The following is a 21,256-nucleotide window of genomic DNA, read 5'->3' as shown; positions in this document are numbered from 1 at the left end:
GATGAAAAATCATGTATTTTGAGCCGTCGCATGATGGTACTATATGATGGTCTGAAAATGTCCACATCACACCCTAGTGGAACCGGTTCCGGAATACTCCGAAACACCGGCCAAATCTAAATGTTGGTCCTCTTGGTGCTCTTGTAAATCGGAATGAAAAACCATGAAATTCGAACCGTCGTTATATACATGTGTATGAACTGCTGAATATGATATACGCCAGTACCTTCTGAAACAGGTTCCAGGTTCCCTTGGGCCCTTGTGCCCAGAATGGCCATACTGACAAACAATTTCCAGGGTTCCATTCTAGAGTTCCATATCTTTCATATATAGCTAGAAGAACGAAAATCGGTTTAAAAATGGATTTTTGAGAGCGTTTTAAAGTCATGGGTCATTTTTGACCCTTAATGCATAATGTGTAACTTTTTCTTAATGCATTAGCAAGGTTAATTTAGTTCTCATCTTGTTTGACTGTAACAATAATAGTAAACATTTTCAGAAACCATCTTGAATATCCAAGATGGATTATTTTGATTTTATTTAGTAGGAAACATTGATTTAATGCAATATTATACAAAAAAAAATAAAAGTTCATTTGATTTTATATGAGAAAATTGCGTTGTCCCTCTTGCCCCATAAGACATAGGACTTTTTTGAAAAAAAAATCCTCACAGCTATATTAAACAATTGAAAATCACGAATACTGTGCGGAAAAATCAATATGTTTTTTATTTATTGGGAGTCAAACCTTGCATTCCAGTCTTACATTACTATAATATTTCGCATTTTTTGCGTTGGTGAGTTAAAGACATTTTTCTATTTTTTTTTGTACTAAACATTTTTATCTGTAATATTTACACAACCGTCCATTAGTACTCAATTTATTCATATCCAGAGTTAAACATAAAAAAAATGATTTGAACTACGTGAAATTAGAGGTGGCACTTTTGCCCCGGGTGTCCTTCTTGCCCCATGTCCCCCTACATGAACAAAAACGGGGTAACTTGTACGCTTCTTTTTTTCCCGAGCTGCAGTCCAAAGGAACGTCAGAAATGAGAAAATACTGGCCATGAAATCCAAATGGCTCAAGGCTCCGTGCGGAACGCCTGTTGCATATAAACGATTCATTAGTTTTCATATCGTGCTGCTGGCCCTTTGTTACCTGAAGGTGCATTCTGGTGCTGGCTGGCAGTGCTGGCAATACATTTTTGAACATGTACAAGTTGTTGTTTTTTTTTTAATTTCTTTATTAGTATTATTCTAAACATTACATTCATTTCTAGGTGTTCTGTGTTATTAGACAACACTATCATCCTAATTTGATAAAACAAATTTAAGATTTTATTAACATTTTGTTATCAACAAATTACATTTTTTTTGCCGTAGCAGTTCAGATTTTTTACTTATGAGTTGATTTTACCTACTTATAAGAGGAAAAAAACACGTTTTCAATTTACTTAACCTAACTTAACCTAAACATATAACGCATTAATCATGGCAATAGAAGATTGTAACGATTTTCACCTGAAACTATTAATTATTTTATTTGACATTTGTTCCAATGTCTCAACATTGGACATTCTATGTAACTCATTGGTACTATACCATAGAGGAAGTTTCAGAATCATTTTCAAAATTTTATTTTAAACTCTTCTTATTTTAAGAGCTTTCTTCCTGGTATTACAACAGCTAGTCCATATTGGTACAGCACACAACATGGCTGGCTTGAAAACTTGTTTGAATATCAATGTACAAGTTGTTTTATTCTTTTATTGTTTGTTATATGTTTTAACATTGTATTTTTTATTAAATGTTTTATCAAAATATATTTTATTTATCTAGGTATTCTGAACATGGTTGCAACCACGAAGAAAAGGAAGCTGTCACTAAACGTGGCAAGGATGGAAGAAAGGACGTTTCTCCGGAATGCGCACTTTCTTCCAAGGGTGAAATGGATGATATTGATAATTGCATCGAAATGAGCAATCAGTTCGATACTTTGGACAAACTTTCCGAACACCAAATCGAAGCAGCCTCTAGCCCAGGCTCTTTGATTCAAGTGAGGAAGCAAAGAGCTCCGCCTATCGTGGTCAATTGTTTCGAATTAGGAGGAATAAAGTACACAGCAAAAAAATCTTAAATATACATTACACGTAAACTTTTATGATTGTCATGTAAAATGAGTTATAACTGACTATGCAACGAAAAATAATGTACACTGCCTCATTGCATTCAGGAATGCTTGCAATCAGTGAAGCATATATTACATTTTTTATGCTACTGTCGCATCGCTGTTACATTCACATGCAGGAGGTTTCAAAACATTCATTTGTGACATTCGGGTTGCTACTGATACATTCTTACTGTAGCCATGAATGTATCACCTGACATGGATTAGAGTAGCGTGCCATTATTCTCAGCCTACCATGAACGTTATGCTGTTGTGCATGAAGGGAGTGCCAAATTAATGTAAAAAACAGATTTCGTCGTAGCAAGCACTCTTCTCGCGTTTGTTCCTGATCCAAGTTGCCACTTGATCACAGCTCTGAACTCCCATACGCCGCCTTTACGGATCGTCCGTAGTGTTAAGACCCATATAAAAATTAATGTTTCCCATACAAAGGCTGTTACGTGGAGGAGGCAGGGGGATAAAAATTGGCATATTTTGTATAGACAACAGCCCACGAGGGGGAGGGCTCTAAAAGAAAAAAATAGCCCGTGGGTTATGGACAGCCCTCAAGCTAGTGCGGCTGGTTAACACAAGAATAGAATTTGAAAAACTCAATCGGTGCCATCGGTGCACATTGTAAGTGGCACATTATGAAACTACAGGTTAACGTCTACTACAGTATTTCAATACAACCATGATACATTTGTAGCTGAGCAAAAAAAAGTCACAGTCGCGCGTGACTTTTATTTTCAGTATCGCGTGAATGTTTTTGTCACATGAAGGTAGTGGTAGTCAATGCGTGAATGTCACACTCGCTACAGTTTTTGACGGTACATTTTCGTTCACTACTTGCAATCTTGAGTGGCAATGAAGCATTTCATGATCTTGCATCCAACATTTGCCAATATTGCATGCTTTCTTGCATCTTGAAAGTGAAATTGCAAACGATAATGGTCGGTTTACATGATTATACGCTGAACAATCTGTAAAAAATAATGCACATGGATGGATCGGCGGCTCGGTCGTTCCATGTGCATTATTTACGATTTATTTTTCACCGTAAAATCATGTAAACCGAGCGGTTTCGCTTGCAACATTTTTTAAGAGAAGTTGTGTTGCGTGCAATTTTTAGGATTTTGCTAACAATGTTTGATATAATAGCGGTGTTTGTAGGATTTATCATTGAATAATACATTACAAATGGCTTTACATGATTGAATCCAAAAATACGTGACGTATAAATCTAAGATTTTTTTGCTGTGTAGGAGATCTTGAACTCCATTAGGGGAATCAAGGCTTCCTTCCAAATCGTAAAGAAATGTGACAGTCGCGTTTTGCCGGAAACTCTTAAAGATCGCGAACTTCTTCTTAAACATCTTAAAGAGAAGAAGCACAATGTTTTTACTTATGCCGACAAAACTGAACGTTTGTTCGAAGCCGAATTGAAAGGTCTCTCAAGTGACTATAAGCCACCTGAAGAGATCAAAAATGGAATAAATTCACTTAGATTTTCCCCAGTCCAAGTAATCATTATGAAAAAGAAAATCCAATCTGGCATTGTTCGGAAAGGACTTTCTCAAGAATATTATCTAGTTCACTTCAACAAAAAACATCTAATTAATAGTAAAACTCAGGAGAAAGCAAGACTTATGATCGACGTCCGGTCGGTGCCAAAAGTGGGGTCATAGAACAAAACATTGTCTAGAAATCCCGAAAAACCATGGACGTCATTTTTGGATCTTCCCTAAGTATATTGTCAGCTATTGAAGGTATGCTATTCACGACTGTGCATTAGTATTAGCAAATAGTTATGAACTTTTTTACGAATTTGTATGGTTTTGCAATATTTAAATGCAATTACAATACATATTTGTACATAGAATAACATAATACCTATAACCTAGTAGAAAAATTTGTTAATTATCCAAGAGACATCATTTAATAAATTTCTTCCTTTTGTGAGTATTTTTTATGTTTCTCATCACGACCCATTAGCTCCCTCGCGAATAACAACCTGAGCTAATTTTTTATGTTAGAGTTTATTCACAATTTTCATAACGACGAAAATGATCATTTGACCCACACCCACCCCCTCATAACACTTTTTGTATGATTTTTTTAAATTTTGTATGTGCTGTAACATCACTAGGACATCCACCAACCACTTTTAGTGTAATGAAATCTGTGAATGGAATTTATATACAAGAATATATTCACTGCATCTATGTATATAGAGTAAATAGGTAAATACATTCTTGTATGTGAAGGCCATATTGTACGGAATGCAGGAATAATTTGGGAAATTTAACCGAATGCCTAGTTCACATGAGGAGCCCATACACATAGAAGTAGAGTTTTCAAATTTCCCGGGATTTGGTTTCCCGGGAAACGGGAAATAAATTTGCCATTTCCCGGGAAATTTTCAAAAACGTGAAAAAAGCAAATTTGCTGATTTTTTTTTAGTTGTTCGTATTTTTGTTATATTTTTTTATACCAGTAAACTTGTATGGTACTTACATTCTCTTTTTGTAAGTAATTTATTTATGTTTCTCAAAAAAAAAATCTATTGATTTCGTTGTGTACGCTTGGCTTCAAAACAACACAAATCTCGTATAACCAGTGATCTTCCCCTAAAAGCCATTGGTAACCGAGGGTTCTTCTTCTTCTTTCTGGCATTACGTCCCCACTGGGACAGAGCCTGCTTCTCAGCTTAGTGTTCTTATGAGCACTTCCACAGTTATTAACTGAGAGCTTACTGTGCCAATGACCATTTTTGCATGCGTATATCGTGTGGCAGGTACGAAGATACTCTATGCCCTGGGAAGTCGAGAAAATTTCCAACCCGAAAAATCCTCGACCGGTGGGATTCGAACCCACGACCCTCAGCTTGGTCTTGCTGAATAGCTGCGCGTTTACCGCTACGGCTATATGGGCCCCGACACCGAGGGTGTAGCTCCTTGTTTGTATGTAAATGAATGGATCAGGATGAAAACTATCATCACTGGTGATTAGAGGAGGATCTTCTCTTCATTGTAGCATTGTTGAAAAACGTGTATATCCATTCAATTGCTCGGTAACATAGCGTTAGCGTAGTTACGGTATACTTCGTAGATTGGATCCTATCAACATTCATGTTTCTTTTTAATAATCTCATCCTGACTACTTTCAAGAACAAGGCAGGGGAGTATACCTTGTTCAAATCATAAACAAGAATACTAAAAGCATGAATATCACTATTCCCGGCCACGCCCATCTTTACCGTAACTTGGGATAGGGGAAGGAAATGTTGATGTAGCACTTACTTAATGAGAGGCCACCGACTCAGCGACACCCTCATAAGTGCTACGGAGTTGGAGGTTGAGGAAGGTATATTGTCAGGATTCGCCTAGAAAGCGGTCTATCGCCATGTTGTTTAAGCGTTTTTAAATTAATCTTTTGAATGCCGGCAATCAAAAGAGAAAACAATAGCTTATTTATAGTATAAATAACATTTGCTCGGTAACATCAAGCAACAAACTCGGTTACCAATGGCTTTTAGGGCGAGATCACAAGTTATGCGAGAAATTATGATGTTGAGCCCATGTGGAGATCATTCTTGACAAATCGTATGAAGTTCAAGTAATATGTACAGGACGGACTCCTTTATCTGGGATTCGATTATCTGAACTTTTAGACTCGATTATCCGGGGTTTGTTCTTTGATATTCTTGTTTTTGAGATTTTATGCTAAAATTTGAGATAATTTGGGATTGCAATATACAATATGAATGGTTTTGCAGCTTTGGATGGAGATAAAAAAGAGGGTTTGAAAAAGAGGTTTTTTGTATGCCGGTCAAAATAATTTCTTCCCAAGACCCCTAATGTTCCTTGTAATAACTTCTGGCTACGCCACTTCATTGTATAAATAAAACAACCAAAATAGAATCGATTATTAGGAAGATTTGATTATCCGGAGTGAAAAAAAATCGATACAATAGATAATCGAGTCCGACTTGCACCAACATTAAATCAAACCTTTCAAGCACTAGAATAAAAACCAACTAGAGTCTAACGATGGAAAATGTTACGGTTAAATCCATGAAAACTTTATGATCGTACTCAATTCATGGATGATCCCTCGAAAAATCCTGTATTTTGTAAAGCATATAATCAATTTTAGAAAAAAACGTATCATCAAAGAGCTATCCATTTTATCAACAGCTCTTTGATTACAAATAAACAACAAATCAATATCGAAGTATAACTGTTGATATAGTAAAGTCATTGGTTAGAATGATGTGAAAAGTAAATTATACGATAGTTTTGGTTTAAAAAATGGATGGTCAATCATTTTTTAACAGAAATACCCGGGAAATACAGAAATCCCGGGAAAAACGGGAATCCCGGGAAACAGGAAATCATTTCCCGGGAAACGGGAAATCTCATTTCCCGGGAAATGTTCCCGGGATTGAAAACTCTAATGTAAACCGAGCGGTTTTGCTTGCAACATTCTTTAAGAAAAGTTGTTTTGCGTGCAATTTTTAGGATTTTGCTAGCAATGTTTGATATAATAGCGGTGTTTGTAGGATTTATCATTGAATAATACATTACAAATAGCTTTACATGATTGAATCCAAAAATATGTGACGTGTAAATCTAAGATTTTTTTGCTGTGTAGCACACAGACTTTCTCAAATTCGGACATGCTTTGTGATTTAGCTTTCAGGATCTGTTGTACTTCCTCTAAGAATCCGTGCCGCATATCCATTCGAGATGCATATTATTGAAGGCAGCAAGATCGAGGAAATGGCATACCAAAGGTTTTTGGTCAGATAATCATATCCAGGCAAACCGAAGAATCGTAGGGTAAACCCTCGTGACAGCTCCTCGCTAGTCCAGTCAACTCGCTTCTTAACGCCCAGCAACAAATCCGACTGATTCCTGGTTAATTTGGACGATAACATATCTCGAGATTTTTCAATAAGGCAATCCATGAGACAGCTGCGACCAGCTGGTTTTTTGTTTACCATGTGTTTTTGACGTTTCGCGATTGGAGTGACTTCAATTACAAAGGAAAATTTAAAGCTCCGATAACACTCGCATGATTTGTTTACTCTTTCATTTCGGTTGCAGCTGTTAGTCCTATCACGAAAAGTCCTCATGGATAGCACATTATAGCTGCTCACGAACAACCATCAGATCTCGGGAAAGTTTCTCTAAATCAGCCACACGCTTCTTTGCCCGCTCGTTTTGCTGCTGTAGAACGGATATCGTGGTGTCCTTATTCTTCAGTTCTTCAATCAGTTCGATCAGTTCCTTGATTTGCAGTTCCATCTCAGCTGTCTTCTTTTTCCAACAATCGGGATTAATTTATTGGTCACAACATCGGTTGCCGATATTTCACCGCTAGGAACTGACTCATCTTGGAGGGAATAACCAACACTCATCGATACACCGGATACGCACGAATCGTTTATACAATCTCCTGTAGATTGATTTTCTCCTTTTCTTTTCACGTTACGCTTCCGATATTGGCTCTGTTGCTTTTGTTGCTTTGAAGCAGGCGTTCTATAGCTGGGAACAGCTGAAATTAACAACATTTTGACTGTGTTGGACAAAATATTTGCAACTTTCTTTGATTTTTCATGCAAAATGGTCAACTTTGGAGACTTTCCAATGGAATTATCTAAGCACATCAGACATAACTAGCTTTTTTTAACATTTATTTGAGTAATAATTTTTCCTATCACGAGTTCATAAGCAACAACGGTTTAACTAAACAAAACTAAAAAATATGAAGAAATTGCTTTATGACATCTTCAGCAATGTTGCAGATTTTCATACAAGTAACAAGTTTGCTGTAGACAATTCATGTGAGGAGATTTAGATTTTCAGATGAATTATGTACAATCTTTTGTCCTAAACTTCACTTTAGTCGATCCGTTATTGCTTTTTGACTCGTGGTTTGAATTTTTTTTTCAAAAATATATGTTAAAATTCAAGTTATGTCTGATGTTCTTTCAAATCGTTTCATTAATAATTGAGATGTACATAGATTGACGTAGTTGATCATTTTGTATGAAATATCGATAAAGTAGCAAATGTTTTGTCCAATACTGTATCTCTTTATTGATAATTCGTTTGCATATACAAATCAATAAATACAAACCTCCAGCCTTCAGTCGCTTCTTTGATTTGGCGATGGTTGAAAAGTATCGGTAAAATCTGATTCTCGGAAGTGGTTGGGTGCAGACGAAGAGATTTCTGGTATTAGTTTTTAGGTTTAGGCCCAAATATTCCAGCCATCGCTTCCTCCGCACATCGTTTGTTGGAAGCCTATGGAACGTAACCGGTTCACATAGTTCCGCTCTAGATTTCTTCGAAAATGATTTGCTGCTGCACTTTGGAACATGGCATTTTGACATTTTGATGATGAATTGAATGAACCTTTGCGGTGAAAACTAGCACTGCAGAAATCGTTGGACGTGCCGCTATTGATTTTTAGTCACAAAGCATTTCGAATAGCTTTGCGAATTGAATAAATTGAATTAATGTTTCGACTTCAGTACAAATCTGAACTGAATTTCATAACTATTTTATCCGTGTGAGTATTTTAGTGTAGGATAAACAAAAATGCAGCGTACCTTCAGTAGCTGTCAAAATACGTTGGGTAATGCCGCGGTCGCGGGCGTTGTTCACGTGGTTGACAGCTGTCACACAAAAGAATTGGGGACGCTACGAACACACTGAGCACATACCTTTATTTTGGTTAAGAAAACGCACAAACTTGCCTACAACGCACAACTTGACAATGCTAGCTATGAACTAGGGACTAGAACAAAGAATAGTATGAATAAAAGACACTATAACCATGTTGTTTAATTTTCTATAACAAGGTCAAGAGCACGATCACGATCACACGCGACACTTCTACTTTGGTTGACGGTTCGGACGAAATTGAATCAGAGCCGTGACCCTCAGATTAGGGAAGGTGACCTCGTTCGAGTTAGGCGGAAGCTCGAAATGTCCACGAGCTTCTTAGAAATATTTCGGTAAGAAGGAAGAATATTATTATATAACATATTTTAATTAACATTTTGGTCTGCATGGAGCAAAGGTTACAAAACCTTGGAAAAAATCTTCTGCCACAAAATGGCTTGAGCACGGGCTATCGGAGTTTTAAAACTATTTCACTTAAATGTTCATGAAGTGTTGGGTATCCGAGATTCGAATAAAATTATTATTAGGGGTATTCACTTAACAGCGTAATACTCGCCGTAAACCGTGTAAAATTGGTAATCTTAAATATTTCATGACATCACACAAGCCGCGATTGGAACATTTCAGATTGTTCAAAACCAACATCCAAGAACGTCTTGGAGATTTTAACAAATGACAACAAAACAATTATGAATATATTTTCCGATGTTTTCGCCTTTTAAAAGACAGGGAAATTTTGAAATTCAATTGTTTTAAAATCTAAGTTCTACATTACTTATTTTCATTGCAGTGGGAAGATGCTGCAGGCTAAACTAAGACTCCTAGAAAGACACAAGCTTGCGTTCCTTGAGGTTAATTACTACTGAAAAGACTGTGTGCAAGCAGACATTAAGATTTCTTAGTTTATAGAATAAAACGCTTCAAGGCCATAATAAATGAGAATAAGATCAGCAATCATTCACCAACATGTTGGTTGGGTTGTCAGCAATAATAATTACAAAACATTACACATTACTGCAACTCCATTTCCAATTTGGCTCCTATCCACATGAATATCATCCATTGCTTTGATAGATCTTGGGTAGAATATTATATAAATTTTGAAATCTAATTCAATATATTTACTTTAGCATTATAAAAAATGAAACAACAATAAAAAAAAATCTACGACAAAAAAACTCATGTGACATTTCTCTGTGTTTCAAGGCAATATTTCGTATGAAATGTTTCATTGCAATGAATACGCAGATTAAGTTTTACGTAACTTTAAGTGAATACCCCTCTTATTTTAAAAAAATAATAAACAGCAACGATAAATGAAATGTAACATGTTTTTATCAAAATATTAATTAAAGCTTAATTTAGTTTTGATTTTTATGATGATAGTGTTTTCTAACACACAGCATATAGTTATAAGAAATGAATGTAATGTTTGAAATGATACTAATAAAGGGATTTTAAACGGATTGCTCTTAGTAGTAGTGAAGTATCGAAAGTTCCGTAAGGAATAAGATTGTATGTACGCCCAGTTGGAGAGTAGCACTGACTGCCATAGCAATAACGTTGGTATTCTTCGAGACACGAAAATTTTATTCTGCAATAGTCTGAAATTTTGGCATCACTTTCCAACTAGGTTGCCCTCTTTCATGCAAGCAACTTTTACTTTTTGGACTGCGGTGGTGTTGCCTGATGAAATTTACACCAACAGTAACATCTTCACTTACCTAACCTTTCACCGCAGACCAATCGCTCATCAGCAACTAGTTGGATACCGACGAAAAGCATAGCGTGTTGAAAGCCCTTTGAACACTCTCCAATGCTTTGCGGTTTAAGTATGAAATATAATTTAAAATTTGCTACTTCATACAATGTTCTGCTATGATAGCGATTCCGTGCACACATATCCCCAAGCATATTCTGCTGCCAGCTTTGCCATGAAGCCGACCATTGCCAACCACTCCTCGAACAATAACAATGATGGAAATTTGCTCCATTCATTCTCGAAATGCTTTTCTTACTCACGTGCTGCTTCCTTTAGGGTACCTGCCTGTATCAAAGTCACGGTGTTTCTGAAACCATTATTAGCAAAAATTGGGCATCATATCGGTACATACATGTTTAAACTAAGGATTTGAAAGTAATCGTGATTTGAAGGTTTTATTAATATTTTTTGAAGGATAACAAAGTATCGTAATTTGCAATTTAAGGCCTATGTAAACCCAATCTATATCAATAAAAATGGAATATAGGGCAATTCACCTAATGTTGAACGGTTAAAAACCACGCAAAGTCCATGTATTCCTTATAGCGTGTTCAACAACTAGCGGGCATTCTAGCCGTTTTACAATTGGCGAAATATCCTAATTTCTATAAAAAATGTTCTCGAACTAACTCAGAAGATACTCTAAAACTGTATCTTTTGAAAGAATATTTATATAAAAAAATTAAATAAATGAGCTCTTTATTAAACTTCATGAAAGTATTGTTATACTTGTGTACAAATCACTGTAACTCCTGATTCTCTAGATGAAATTATTTCAAATTCTTCAAAAAGATGCTTGAATATCACATATTTACATGTTTTAGCAAACCTGACGGTTACTTCGATAGCTTACAAAATTGGTAATGATTCACTGTAACGAATATTAGCTTCTGAATATCCCTTCAAAATTGAACTAAACCTTCAAATCATTATCACTTTCGTTTTCCTCGTTGAAATATTTTCAAATTAACAGTAGACATGCTCGAATACTTTATTTTTTGAATTCTGTCAAATTGAAGGACATTATTTTCGTCAATAGCAGTTTCAGGCACACTGTGAAGCTATCTCGTAGATATTCGCAACTAGCTTCATCTACAACTGCACACCTTTCTGATTGCAACGATATAAGTCTTTATCGATGATAGCGTGAATAAATTCAGAATATGGCATCGGTACGCCACTGCCTGGTGCTTCTGTACCAAACTATTTTCCCTTCCACCGCGTAAAGATGGAATTGCAATGTGGTCTTATCCAGCAGTAACTGATGGGGAAAAACGATGAGCTAACTCGAACGAACCCTGTCGAAGCTTGGCTCGTCTGGCATTTACGATAAAAATGAAACAATTGAGCGAATATGATCCTCCATCGATTCCTTCATTGGTTCCGATGACGTTCACTCTCCTCCGACTGAACTGTGATGAGATGCTATATTATTACTCGATTTCAGAAGCATGAACCAACCATAGACGGATACCATCCGTTGCATACATATTGGTAACAAGCTTTCGTAATCCATATGGAAGTGCTTTTGATTACCAACGCAGGCATTCATATTTGAAGCATTATTTTCCATATCTGATGTATAAAATTGGATATAATTTTATGAGACTACTTAACAAGCACAGTTCTTGATGATACAGTGAGTGGCAAATTGCTCATAAAGAGGTTTGGCATAAGGACGTTTGGCATAATATATTCCAAATAAAGCAATTCAATACCAGAACATTTAGTATTTTAAATAAATCATATAATTTTCATTATGTCAAACGTTCTTATATGAAACGTTACACCCAGACTCATACAGATTCCATAGTGCTCCAGAATGCCGGACTTGAACAGATAAAATACTTCACTTTTCTATCTGCTGATCAACGGGCACAGTCTTATGTCAGAGTTATACACAACTTCTACTGGTCGCTCTCATGCTTGCTGACTTCTGCAGCAAGTAGCTGTCATTTTGCTAATTCTCAACCTTCCCAGTTATAAACAAAATACAGTGGTCAGCTCAGCGATTCCGAGTGATGGATGGGTTTTGGCTAAATGGCAGCCACTCGATCAAGCCGGTTATACGCTATGTACTATTAAAAGATGTTTTTCGAGGATAGCTAACAGTGTGAGACCACTTGAGCAGTCATTCGTCAGTGAATACCATTCAACGATCAAAATTTTACCCTGCAAAAAATCCTAGATAAATTCAGTGAGTTCAACTAGCAGACTCATCATCTATATATACACAGCAAAAAAATCTTAGATTTACACGTCACGTATTTTTGGATTCAATCATGTAAAGCCATTTGTAATGTATTATTCAATGATAAATCCTACAAACACCGCTATTATATCAAACATTGCTAGCAAAATCCTAAAAATTGCACGCAAAACAACTTCTCTTAAAGAATGTTGCAAGCGAAACCGCTCAGTTTACATGATTTTACGGGGAAAAATAAATCGTAAATAATGCACATGGAACGACCGAGCCGCCGATCCATCCATGTGTATTATTTTTGACATATTGTTCAGCGTATAATCATGTAAACTGACCATTCTCGTTTGCAATTTCACTTTCAAGATGCAAGAAAGCATGCAATATTGGCAAATGTTGGATGCAAGATCATGAAATGTTTCATATCCACTCAAGATTGCAAGCATTCCTGAATGCAATGAAACAGTTTACATTATTTTTCGTTGCATAGTCAGTTATAACTCATTTTACATGACAATCATAAAAGTTTACGTGTAATGTAAATTTAAGAAAATCCGTTCCATGTGCATTATTTACGATTTATTTTTCACCGTAAAATCATGTAAACCGAGCGGTTTCGCTTGCAACATTCTTTAAGAGAAGTTGTTTTGCGTGCAATTTTTAGGATTTTGCTAGCATTGTTTGAAATAATAGCGGTGTTTGTAGGATTTATCATTGAATAATACATTACAAATGGCTTTACATGATTGAATCCAAAAATACGTGACGTGTAAATTTAAGATATTTTTGCTGTGTTAGAGATCTTATGCCTGAAAAACGTGATAAAAAAAAAACTGATCAGGAACCATGTTTCATTAAACATTCCTCAGAGAATCCGAGTCATCTCTCAGAGGATGTCTCAAAAAAAACCTGCAAGGATTTCTCGTGACGTTATGCAAAATATTACTACACAGCAAAAAAATCTTAAATTTACATTACACGTAAACTTTTATGATTGTCATGTTAAATGAGTTATAACTGACTATGCAACGAAAAATAATGTAAACTGCCTCACTCATTCAGGAATGCTTGCAATCTTGAGTGGAAATGAAATATTTCATGATCTTGCATCCAACTTTTGCCAATATTGCATGCTTTCTTGCATCTTGAAAGTGAAATTGCAAACGAGAATGGTCGGTTTACATGATTACCGTTTTGATTCATATTACGGACACTTAAGGCCTCAGTGAAGTAAAAGTCATCATAAAGCATATAAAATAAATCATTCTGCAAGATTCCTCCACGTTATCGAGCCTTCAAAACACTTAACTTTCAAATGATGGGTAAAGATTTAGATTCCGCTACATGAATAATTTAAAATAAATATAAATGTGTGGACTTTTAATGATTCTTATTCCGGACGCTACCTTACTTTTGCCTCATATTCCGGACACTTTGATTCGAATTCCGGACAGCTCAAGTAAAACATAGATTGAAAAGCCAAATGATCAATTGAATTCGTCAAACCACTAAATAAATGTCTAAGGCAGTTGGGCATTATAAATTTCAATAGATATCTATGGAAAATGCTTATTAAAACAAGCCTGGAAAGTGAGAACTTTTGATCGGCAAAAATTGAAACATTTCGTGTGAAATGTTTCCCATACAAATCAGAGTGTCCGGAATTTGAAGCTGCCCGTAATATGAATCAAAACGGTATACGCTGAACAATCTGTCAAAAATAATGCACATGGATGGATCGGCGGCTCGGTCGTTCCATGTGCATTATTTACGATTTATTTTTCACCGTAAAATCATGTAAACCGAGCGGTTTCGCTTGCAACATTCTTTAAGAGAAGTTGTTTTGCGTGCAATTTTTTGGATTTTGCTAGCAATGTTTGATATAATGGCGGTGTTTGTAGGATTTATCATTGAATAATACATTACAAATGGCTTTACATGATTGAATTCAAAAATACGTGACGTGTAAATCTAAGATTTTTTTGCTGTGTTTTTATAAATTCAATGTTTTCCTGGGAGTGATATTCACGAGTTTTCTTAAAGTTTCCTTCAGTTAATAATTCAAAGATTTCTTCGGGAGTTCATTGAGCGATTCCTTCACAAACTTCACAAAAAATTCCTCCCGAATTGTTGATCTGGATACCTTGAAGGGTCCCAGATTTTTTTTCCAAAATATTCTCAGAAGTTAGTGCAGGGATTTCTTCAAATATTTGTTTCTCAAGGAAGTGATCTTTCTCAGCACTCATCCAGCGATTCTTCCATAGACTTCTAAAATGACATGAGATTCCTACGGGTTTTATTTCGTAATTCCCTCTTGTTTTCATACACAGCTCATTTAATATTGCAACTTTAATTTGAAATTACCAGAAAGTCGTAGACACAAAAGTCAGTTTGGACAAATTGAGATGTAAAATTGTGAAAAATATTAGAATCGTTCTGGTGTGCTTCAATTCCATGACTCTCAATACGCTAGACTGGGCACGTTAATCAACTACGCCACAGAAAAGGGAACGATTCTGCAGCGCAATCGGCCAACCTAAAACCAAAGTCCGTCACGACCCCATTTTCTCCTTCACAACCCTACACCTCCTTCGGCTCTCTGAGATGCCCAATTCGACTCTCCTAAGCGTGCCTACGAACAACAGTGAGGTTGGCCGATTGTGCTGCAGAATCGTTACCCGTTCTGTGGCGTAGTTGGTTAACGCGTCCAGTCTAGCGTATTGGAAGTTGTTGGATCGAATCACACCAGAACGATTCTATTACTTTTCACAATTTTACATCTCAATTTGTCCAAATTGACTTTTGTGTCTACGACATTCAGGTATTTTCAAAACACCGTAGACTGTTTCAAACCGTAATAAACATGACAACCCTAGTTGAGTTACTATAATTTCATCAGCTTATATCTTGAATGTTTTTTTCCCAAGTTTCTTCAGCAGGTTCGTCCAAAATAAATCCCAAATAAGGTCTCAAAAAATTCATCCAGGATGTCCCATAAAAAGTTTTCAAGGAAATGCAAAGGAATTGTCCAGAAATAATTGGATCTTCTTCTTCTTTCTGGCGTTACGTCCCAATTGGGACAAAGCCTGCTTCTCAGATTAGTGTTCTTATGAGCACTTCCACAGTTATTAACTGAGAGCTTTCATTGCCGATTGGCCATTTTTGCATGTGTATATCGTGTGGCAGGTACGAAGATACTTCTATGCCCTGGGAATCGCGAAATTTCCTTTACGAAAAGATCCTCGACCAGTGGGATTCGAACCCACGACCCTTAGCATGGTCATGCTGAATAGCTGCGCGTTTACCGCTACGGCTATCTGGGCCCCTAAATAATTGGATGGAATTCCTGAAAAAAAAATAATTGGATGGAATTCCTGAAAAAAAAATCCGGTGGATATTTCTAAATTAAATCCTTAAGATAACACTGCATCGTAGGATTTCTTGAGGAAATATTTCATTTGAGAAAGAATCCCGAAAAACTGATGAAGTAACTATTGGGAAATTAACCAACCGAAACCCAAAACAAATCCCTTAAAACCCCAGAATGGAACTCTTGAGTGAATTACACGATGAATTGCTGTAGCATTCTTTGATCTTAAACCCTCAATGAACTATTGAATTGAAGAAACCATTGAAAATTTACATCCAAAATTATCCAAGTTATGTTTGAAAGAACTCAAACTTTGTGGAGAAATGTATGAGGAATCCCCAGTTAAATTTATAGCAAAATTTCTGAAAGAATTCCCCATAGATTTTGTGAAATTATCCTTGGTAGAATTTATGGAACAATTCCTGTGATAATCTGTGCGGTAATACGGTCGAAAATATTGCTTCGATTTTTTCAGCCCTTGAATAACCTATGCATAATTTCTCGGATGTATTAACGGAGGAATAATTCTCTAGTTATATTTCTGAAATGGTGATTATTGAAGAGAGAGAGAAATCCTATAAAAAAATGTTGGGTGAATTATTGGATTCATTCCACCGTTGGAATTGAAGTCATTCCACCGTTGAAACGATATTCCGTAGCAAATTCTGAAGAAATGTCTTCTAGCATAACAGGAGATATGCGTAGGGGACACATCCTCAGACAATATAACACAAAGGATGTACCGTGTACGCACCAAACTTTGCGCAGTTAAGAAATTATCATCCTATTACCTATCATCATTTCCTATTATCCTATTTCCTATCATCCTACCATCCTGCCAACGATATGCTTTTAACCAAAAATTTGCAATAAATTTAATTCGTACTTTGTTGATAGCGTTCAAGAAATAAATAGCAGCATAGAAAACGTTCCTGATACATATAATGATCAAAATGGACATTTATCAGATCAATTGAGTGTATTTCGACAGATTTCTCTGGATGATCTCAGAAAAGTAGTATATAGCATAGGTAACTCATCTGGTGTTGAAAACGTGAATCTTCAAATACTGAAGGACTCGTTTGAGGTAACTGGCGAATATTTACTAAACATTGTTAATGAAAGTCTCGAAATTGACATATGCCCACAAAATTGGAAACAATCAGTTGTTGTACCAATTCCGAAAATACCTGGAACAACTAAAGCGGAAGAATATAGACCAATTAATATGCTACCCATCTATGAAAAAGTGTTGGAAGTCATCGTAAAAAATCAGTTGTTGGATTATTTGAAAAGTCAAAAGATATTAATTGAAGAACAATCTGGGTTTAGACAAAACCAGGGTTGGGAAAAAATCTGAAACTCACTCTACAGTAGCCAAACAAAGCCAATCACAGTCAGCGAAGCCAGTGAAACTCACGGGTGCACGACGTTAGGCATAAATACGTTAGGCATAAGGACGTTAGGCATAAGTATGATAGGCATAAATACGATAGGCATAATGGACGTTTGGCATAATGGATGTTTGGCATAATGGACATTAGGCATAATAGACGATAGGCATAATTCTCAAAATAAAAAAAAATGAAATAATGTCTGTAATAAGTGAGCTGACTTTTTTGGTTGTGGAGGGCTTCAAAGATCAAAATTGTGTCCTTTGAAATACGATTGCCTTGCAGTCGTCCCATAGTTGTAAATCCTTTGAGGTCAATTTCTAGGACCAAGCTTGATAAAATAATTAGCATGAAAATTCTGTTAATTGCCTTCATTAGCTTTGTGGTAACTTCTGTGACCTACTCTATGGAGCAATGCTGAAGGTATTTTAGTTCGGTTTCAAGTCGATTCAGGATCCTTGGCCATGAAATGCAAACGTGTTCATTAGGGCAATTCAAATTTTAAAAATGTTTGAAAATCCAATCTCCCATATGCTCCTTACCATCCTTACCATACAAATAGTGTTCTGTGAAATTTTCAGCTTTCTAGGTGGTGATTTAAAGGTGGCCCAAAGACAATATAGGTTTATATGGAAATTACTATAGAGAAATTTAGAGAATTGTTCCAAACACTCTAGTACTGTGAGGTAAGTAGAAACTTATCATCCCATATTGAAAACTCATTCTTCAAACCTTAATAAAGGATGTTGCTGAAGAAAAAAATCCCTTTTGAGCTAATTTTGTTTGGGATTTTTGTACATGTTTGCAGGGCTATAATCCAATATTCAGCTAAATAATAGCAAACAAACTCATGGATATCTCTTCTGCTATCTTTCGGATTGAATTTCTCTCTTCAGCAAATTTCTTCATTATGGTTTGAAGAACGAGTTTTCAATATGGGATAATAAGTTTGTATTAATATTACAGAACTACCGTGTTTGGAACATATCTCAAAATTTCTCCATAGTAATTTCCATACAAACCTATATTGTCTTTGGGCCACCTTTAAATCACCACTTAGAAAGCTGAAAATTTCACAGAACACTATTTTTATGGTAAAGATGGTAAGGAGCATATTAGAGATTGGATTTTCAAACATTTTTTCATGTGTCGTGCACAAATAAGAATGCAAAATGGCTACTTTGGTAGAGTAAACATTTGGTTAATAACTGTGGAAGTGCTTCTAGAATACTAAGCTAAGAGCTTGAGTTGGGAAGTAATGCCAAGAATATGAACGACGCTGTAACTACTGCTCTTCTTTTGAGTTAGGTCGTACACATATTATTGACAAATATTTCATCAGAGATTATCCCTTCTTGAAATTTGAGGCTGTTCTTTATAGTTACACTGTCGACAAAATTATTGGAGTTAGTGCTGCTTATCTTTAAATCAGAAAATTTTTCTTCTTTTACAATTAAACTGTTCTTTCGAGACTTACTTATACACAAATTAATATCACTTTTGCTCTTAATACTTCCATCATACATTTTCCCTTCTTTGAATCATAGGCTGTTTTTTATAATTTTACGATCAATTTAATGGCTGTAAGAAAGGCACCTTCTTCTAAAAATATGCTGTTTTGTAGATTATTTCTGTTCTAATAGTTATAGGAATTGTAGATGTAAATATTTCCATTATAAAATGAACGCCATGCTATGCTGAACGCTATCTTATGTTAAATGTGAGCTTGACTGTTAAATTGATTCAAGAAATCAAGTTTTACTATTCAAACGCGCCGAATTTCAAATATTTTCAAGGTGCTTTTGGCAACGCTGGCTGATCAAAATTGTTTGAAAACCATCAAAAATTGTTGGCACAAGAGGCAACATAACTGAACGAGCAGACTCGAAGTGCAAATGTAACGGTCTTATTGGCGTCACACTAGCAGAATATTATTGTTGAAGAAAATGTCACCTATCATAACATGAATTTTTGGCTTGACTCTAGATTACTGTCTTCAAGTTAATTATTTGCATTATAAGTACTAATAATTATATGGAAGATTTTCCTTCTTTAAAATTAACGCAAATATGTAAAAGAAATGTAAAAAATGGCATATACTCATTGTTGGTAGCGCCCCGTCGATGAAGAGTGAGTCGATATCCCCACATGACTCAATTTTGACATGTACCACACCCGATGCCATCGAGGGGATTGCAGAAACGTGAATAATAATAAGAAACAAAAATAAAACCATCATTCCACCAAATAGCAACAAGTTTACATGAAAGTTTAAGTAATAGGAGTTGAATTACGTGCCCTAAATTAATTATTTTACAATTATAATAGCCAATATCAGTTAGAATTATCTACCTGTAGTGCAATACTGGTTCAGAGTGCTCTAAAGCACCGGTTTAGTTTTAGCGTGAATTTGTATTGAACTAGGTGCGATATATGGCAGTATGTTTGGAAGAAATCATAAGCTTATATTTGCTCTTTATATCTATGATTAGGTGAAAAACAGGGAAATCTGGTCGGTAAGCATTCCGTAGTTGTCGAAAACGTTATCCGAGCAAGTGCGACTCAGAGGTAAGCACGAAGAAAACAATAGTTTAAGAATTAATACTAGAACACTATCAATATATGCAACAGGGGTTCACAATCGTCGCGAAAAGGAGCATTGTTGCGAAGGAATATTCCGAGGCTAGATCGCTAAAAGTAAGTCGAGCTATGTGTGAATATGTCTAGATAATGATTGCCTTGTTTTTTGTAGGAATTTTATAATTTATCAATTACGCCGAATAAATTTATTGAATTTGAATCTAGTTCCTCGCTGCTCTCGCAACATTTTATAAAATTCTTTTACCATGTCGGAGAAGTCGACGCATTGTGTAGCAAATCCCACTGGAGTACCAGGAAACACCGACAACATCACCGGAGCGGCCACAGCAACGAACGCAAGTAATGTCCCCTCCGTTGTCATACTGCCACCTCCTAGCGTTGGAGAACAGGTAAATTTCGAAGTTGTCCCGACTCGAGTCCGCCCGATCATAGCGAGCACCGTCAATGTTGGTCAGATGATGCGCGGAACTGAGAGTACCGTTCGTAGAAATCCGTTACGTGAAGTTCGTAGAAACGTAGATCATCGGTGCAGATTGTGTGAGAAGCGTGACAATGAAGAAATGGTGCAGTGTGATGGATGTGATAGATGGTTCCACTTTGCTTGTGTACACGTCACGGAAGATATCGCCAATATCAGCTGGGTCTGTCCGATTTGTAAGAGTTCATCTCTTATTGCTCCTCCCACTAGTAACAATAACTTATTCAACGAGCAGCAAAGGCAAAATCTACCCCCAAGCAAGCCCGTATCGCATCGATCGAGTAGCAAGGCAAGCTCGCGAAGTGAAGCGAGAAGATTGAAGGAGTTGGAGATGAAGAAGCTTGAAGAAGAATACGAATTGGAGAAACGCTTTCTCGAGCGTAAGTACAAACTGTTGAAGGAGTTAGGAAGCGAAACTTCCTCGATTACTGAGGAGGACGAGGAGGAAAAACTGTCGAAGATCGAGGAGTGGTTAGCCGAAACGGAACGAAACGGTGAGGCGGAGGATTCCGGAGTAGCAGCAGAAGCGGCAAACGAGCAGACACCGAACCATTCGGACAAGCTCAAAGAGCACCAAGCT

The 21,256-nt window shown here is 36.3% G+C and overlaps 1 long non-coding RNA gene across 2 annotated transcripts; it reads left to right on the top strand.

Moving 5' to 3' along the window:
• Positions 1–19,954: 19,954 nt before the first annotated feature.
• On the top strand, positions 19,955–20,792 carry LOC110676316. Of its 2 annotated transcripts, XR_002500261.1 has the most exons (4): positions 19,955–20,021; positions 20,090–20,165; positions 20,229–20,294; positions 20,350–20,792. It is a non-coding gene; the product is annotated as an uncharacterized LOC110676316 (long non-coding RNA). The 2 variants fall into 2 exon arrangements; XR_002500260.1 differs by having other exon boundaries at positions 19,961–20,165.
• Positions 20,793–21,256: the final 464 nt, after the last annotated feature.

This window comes from Aedes aegypti, chromosome 2 (genome assembly GCF_002204515.2).
Source record: "Aedes aegypti strain LVP_AGWG chromosome 2, AaegL5.0 Primary Assembly, whole genome shotgun sequence".
NCBI lineage: Eukaryota > Metazoa > Arthropoda > Insecta > Diptera > Culicidae > Aedes > Aedes aegypti.
This window is presented reverse-complemented; position numbering and strand designations above follow the sequence as displayed.